We start from the raw sequence: 6,004 nt of genomic DNA, 5'->3' as shown, positions 1-6,004 counted from the left end.
CTGCCTGCCTCCCTGACTTGACTGGAGACTCAGAGGATAGGGCTGTTTCTGTCTCGTTTGGGGACCCCTAAGGCTGGCCTTAGAGAGTGCTCATGCTGAGGAAGGGAACCGTTGTGGTGGTGTTCATGTGTGTTTTCTGAAGCTGGGAAGGGTTGATGTCTGTACCAGGTGCTCTACATACACAAGATCAGTGTATAGTTGAGACAAGCCTAAGAGCCAGCTGCAGTGATGATGCTTTGCTTAATAGATGGAGAGCCAGATCTGACTATAAGATTTGTTGAGAGTCCAACGGCTAAGCTTGTCAGGGAACTGGGAACCCACTGTTCACACAAATCAGTTCAAGCAGACCCCTGGGTGCTGCCTCTATGGCATCTTCTTTTTAGAAAATGGGTGGACTCCATTTTCTCTACAGTATAATCTGTTAACCAGTTAGGATTTGACCTCTGCTCTCTGATGTTGCGTTTGGTACTGAATTGATTCTTATGGAAAAAACATTGTAAACACATTTGGTAAATGAGCCCATATTAACCCTTTGGCCTGGAATCTGGAAGATAATCTGTTTCTTCCTGGGGCAAAAGAGTTAATAATATAGTAGTAACTTTTCTCAGCTAATTCAGTGCATTTAGCTGACCCAAGATTAAAACAACCACAAAACATGCCTCATAATGGTACAATTCTGTCACCTTTCTGTGTGTTTCTGTAATTGCTCTTGGAAGAGGGACTATCACCAGGGAGGGCTTGATAGAATTTGGACAATTTCTCTCAGGTCTCTGCATACATTATTTTAAAAAAAGGAAATCTATAAGGTAGATCACATTTTCTTGAATTTCTATTTTAAGTTATGTAGAGTCCTTCTGTCAGATTATGGTTTTTATTAAACATTCAAAAATATTTCTGATCAAATGATCATTTCTGTGCTCATATCTGGGGTAAGGGGACCAACACAATGTAGACCTTTGCTTTGAGATATACACGTCTGAGTGTGTGCTGACCATCTTGTGATCTTAGTTTTTTTGGTTTTTGGGTCACACCCAGCAGTGCTCAACTCAAGGGTTACTCCTGGCTCTATGCTCAGAAATCGCTCCTGGCAGGCTCAGGAGACCATATAGGATGCCGGGATGCGAACCACCGACCTTCTGCATGAAAGGCAAATGCCTTACCTCCATGCTATCTCTCCGGCCCCCCAATCTTGAGATCTTGTATTTATGTTGCGTGGGTCACTGATAATACCTTGGAATTTTGGATTTAGAATGTAAATACTAGAAACACTTAATTTGTTTTTAAATTTGACTAAAGAAAGCATCCTCTTACGATAATACAATGTATGATCGTGCTTTATTTCCATGTTGCACTTTGGAAACGTGCACTTGGGGAATATTGCTCAGAATTATGTCACTAAAAGGCAAAAGATGGATCTGGGTAGAGCAGTTTGGGAAAAATCTTTTCTAATATTTACACTGAAATATATATTGTTATGATGAATTCCTGTGTTTCATGAACTGTAAGAGTTTCAACTTCTTAAAAAATAAAAAAAGGTGCTCACTTCGGCAGCACATGTCCTAAAATTGGAACGATACAGAGAAGATTAGCATGGCCCCTGTGCAAGGATGACATGCAAACTCGTGACGCGTTCCATATTTAAAAAAAAGATAAACAAACCAATCTTTTATCTGAGTTGTTGGGTCTGTAGTTGATGTCATAGTAGTTCTGGGTTTGTATTTATGATATGTTACTGTCTTTGGCTCTTGTCACTGACCTAATGTATTTAAATAGGAAACAGCTAAATTGTTCATAGCTACTGTGGTGGTTTAAATATTTTGCTTTGTTTAATCTAATGCATTTGCCCCCCTCATACACTGATAGTTTTTGTGCTTAGGAGCTGCTCCTAGCCAGTGTTTGGGAGACCATGGTGTTGGGGATGGAACTCTCAGGTCTCCAGCCTGTTGAATTATCTCTACTATCCTCTGACACAATCTATTTTAAAAAAAATAGAAATAGTTCATACTTTCAAAGTGTTTTTTTTTTTTTTTGGAGGGGGAGCACACCCAGCAGCACTCAGGGGTTATTCCTGGCTCTGCACACAGAAATTGCTCCTGGCAGGCTCGGGGGACCACATGGGAAGCTGGGAATTAAACCTGGGATCATCCTGGGTCAACCACATGCAAAGCAAATGCCCTACTACTGTGCTATTGCTCTGGTCCCTTTCCTTTCAAAGTTTTAATTCAGCATTTTTTGTTTAGTCACACATATTTCTGCAAGTATTACCACTAGTTTTAGAATGTTTTCTTCACCCAGAAAAACTTTATTCACATTCTTACTTCAGCTATATTAGGGTAATGAAATAAAAAAATAATCAGTAGTTCAGCATGTGACATGGAGTTGATATTTACTATAGTTTAACATTTATATATGTCAATTATATAGATTTTGGGGGGCATGTTCCGCTGTACACAGGACTTACACCTAGCTCTGTGCTCAAGGATCACTCCTGCTGTAATCAGGAGAGACCACATGTGGTATTGGAGGGTCAAATCCAGCTTAGCTATGTGAACCTTACCTACTGTTTTATTAGGATTAATAGACAAGGCTCTCATAATACTTTACACATTCCTTACTTTGGTCCTTAGTGATCACTCCTCTACTTAAAAATTTTAGGGATATATTTTACTCTAAACATAAATAATAAATTAAATATAAATTAAGTCGTACAGTGTGTGCTTTTATGCTAGCTGGCTTCTTTCATTTTAGCATGTTTTCAGGTTTCATTCATAGAAACTATGACTGAAGATTATTCTTTTCTATTAATATAAATATTTCATTCATTAATTCATTGCTTGATAGACATTTATGTTGTTTCCACATTTTGACTTACATACTTTGTTGCTCTGAATATATTTTTTTTGTTTTATTTTGTTTTGTTTTTGTTTTGTTTTTGGATCACACCTGGCAGCACTCAGGGGTTACTCCTGGCTCTACACTCAGAAATTACTTCTGGCAGGCTCAGGGGACCATATGGGATGCTGAGATTCGAACCACCGTTCTTAGCATGCAAGGCAAACGCCTTACCTCCACGCTATCTCTCCGGGCCTGCTCTGAATATTTTTGTGCAAGATTTTGTGTAAGAATTTTTGGACTTTTTTTTAGGTTTAGAATTAAGAGGCAAAATTTTGGCAGGTGATTATTCCATGTTTAACTTTTTGTGGAACTGTTGCACTCTGTATATTTGGGGGCCTGGGCCACAGCTGAGGCCTACATCCTGCTCAGTGCTTGAAGGCTATCCCCAGGAATGCTTCAGGAACCATGCACTCTCAGGGATCAAACCCAGAGTTCCCTCATGCAAACCATGTTCTCCTACCTAGTAAACCATATCCTTTTCCCATCAACTGTTTTCCATAATGACCGCACCATTTTATAATTCAACCACTCATACATATGGGCAACACAGGGCAATAGTGCAGTTGTCAACACTCTTTATTGTCTGACTTTGTGATAGTCTTAGTGGAGTTTTGCTGGTAGAAAGGTTTCAAGCCACCATAATTTCACTTAGCTAGAATTAGAAGCGAATTTAATACATAATGAGCATTTTCTCTAAATCTTATATTTTGTTGAGGCAACTCTATTGCTGCGATATTGAATACATGAATTTTCAAAATTTGGGCTTGAATGTTTGCCTGCTTTCAGGTGATTTTATTGAAGAAGTCAACTATGTTTTTTAAAAAAAAGTCCAGTAGGTACCTAAACTTATAAAATTATTTTGAGTTGCTGCATGAAGTTCCTGCAAAGGGGTGGGGGTAAGGCACTGAATTTGACCCTCTGTACCACACAATTACTAAGCAGTTCATAAGTAGTCCTGCCCCCCAGTCCCTATGCAGCACAGGGTATGTTCCTAGTGATTTCTGAGCAATGCAAGGCCAATGACGGCCAGAAATGCAACCCCATCCTTGATTCCAGATCTCAAGGATATTGGTGGGGAGGGTCAACAGATTATTTGTAAAACCTTTCTCTATCCCCGAATTGTTCAATAATGTTATTTTAAGCAACTGCTCAACACATATTTTTAAAGGCTTTACTACACATGCAATAAACACATGCACTCCAGTCTAATTTGATGAGCCTTCCTGGCCACTGTCTTTAGAAATATTTCTAAATTATTTGTTGTTCATTAAGCTCTTGAGGGCTCTGTAAACTGAAAAACAGTAACCTCTTTTTAACCTCCTAATTTTTTTTAAGAGTTTAATACAGAACATTAAGAACTCACAATATCTTTGATTAAGTTATTGGAAACAGCAACTTTAATTGAAATGTTATGAAGCTGAGTCCTTGAATTATGTCATTTTAGGGCTGGAGCAATAGCATAGCGGTAGGGCATTTGCCTTGCACACGGCAACCCCAGGTGGACTCCAGTTTGATTCCCAGCATCCCATATGGTCCCCTGAGCCTGCCAGGAGTAATCCCTGAGCACTGCCAGATGTGACCCAAAAACAAATGAAAAGAATTATATCATTTTAGTCAATGTTGACCTGGATTGTTTTCTCCTCTGTTAGAACCAAATGTTGAGAACCTGTTAAGCAGAGGTACACTGTTGTATTATTCAAAGGGTCTCTAGAACATTTTTCATATTTCTTAAATACTTATGTCTGTTACTTAGAAACTTCATTTTCTCCTTCACTGATTCTCTGGTTAGCATCATTCTACTGTCTGATTCTGCTACAATGACTGATATTTAGGTAATTCAAACATATGGGATGATACAGTATTTATTTTCCCCTAACATAATGTTGATCTACTGAAGAAATTTGTACATTGTAGAAATCTTACAGGGGGTCTCAAACTCGTGGCCCGCGGGCCGTTTGCGGCCCTCCATACAACATTTTGTGACCCCGACCTAGAGGAATATTTTTTGTTTTGTTTTGTTTTAGTTGTTTGGGTCACACCCCCCCAATGTTCAAGGCTTACTACTGACTTTGCACTCAAGGATCACCCCGACTTTGCCTCCTGCGGCCCCCAGGCAAATTGAGTTTGAGACCCCGGTTAGGAGGAGGCACTGTGTCAAACCCAGCAGTTCTCATAGGCCCAGGAGTGATCCCTGGCAATACTAAGGCAACCATATCTGGTACTGGGGATCAGATGTGGGTTGGCCAAAGTGCCCATATGCAAGGCAAGAGTCTTATCTCTTGTCTCTTTGTACCCCATGAGAAATATTTTGGAGGCTGAATAATATTGAATCATGTGTATTCAACTCCTGTCCAAAAGTATATGAGAATGTGTGTGTGTGTGTGTGTGTGTGTGTGTGGTGTGGTGTGGTGTGATTGTGTGTCTGTTGATGAAAGGACATTTTTTTCCTGGAACTCTGAGCTGCCAAGATAGGCTGTGGCCATTAGTGACTCTAAACTAGAATCAGTGGGTTGGAAAGTGAATTTTTAATACTACCAGTGTTTCTTCAGAAATTGGGTGTTTTGTGATCAGAAATATGCCAACAAAACTTATATTTGTTTATATCAACTGATGGTAAAATTGGTTTTCTTACCTAGGATTTCAATTAAATTTAAGAACCTATCAACAACAATAAATGAGGACTTATTGGGTAAAAGTTCCAATCTCTCTGTATTCCCACCAATACTTGTTAATTTTTGACAATCCCCTCCTTGGTGTTCAGTGCCCCTAGCTCACTGTTCTTAGAACTATCTGAGCTCCCACGTGGACCTGGGCTCTTGCCTAAGGACACTCCCTTGTGGGCCTCTTGGGTACAGATGTTCTAATCACTTTCATTCAAACCCTCTCAGGTGTCCTAAAGTGTGAAAAGCTGAAACTCAGTTGTCATTTTTCTCTTTCAGCCTTCAGCATTTTACACTCTGTACATTGTGATGCTTTGCCACCTTGTATTGGTAGGTCTATAAACCTCTTAGGGGTCTATTTGGTTTTGGGCATGTGGCCTATTCTAAAATTGGCATGCATGAGGTAGGGTCTTGCTCTTAATTTCTCAGCTATTTCTCCAAACTGCCTG

At 39.6% G+C, this 6,004-nt stretch overlaps 1 non-coding gene across 1 annotated transcript; it reads left to right on the top strand.

Moving 5' to 3' along the window:
* Nucleotides 1-1,535: 1,535 nt before the first annotated feature.
* Nucleotides 1,536-1,642, top strand: LOC126029075 (U6 spliceosomal RNA). The gene has a single exon (XR_007502732.1). It is a non-coding gene; the product is annotated as a U6 spliceosomal RNA (small nuclear RNA).
* The last annotated feature ends 4,362 nt before the right edge of the window (nt 1,643-6,004 follow it).

The sequence above is a fragment of the Suncus etruscus genome, chromosome 14, assembly GCF_024139225.1.
Source record: "Suncus etruscus isolate mSunEtr1 chromosome 14, mSunEtr1.pri.cur, whole genome shotgun sequence".
Taxonomy (NCBI): domain Eukaryota; kingdom Metazoa; phylum Chordata; class Mammalia; order Eulipotyphla; family Soricidae; genus Suncus; species Suncus etruscus.
Note: the sequence above shows the minus strand (reverse complement) of the source record. Positions and strands in the feature narration are given on the sequence as shown.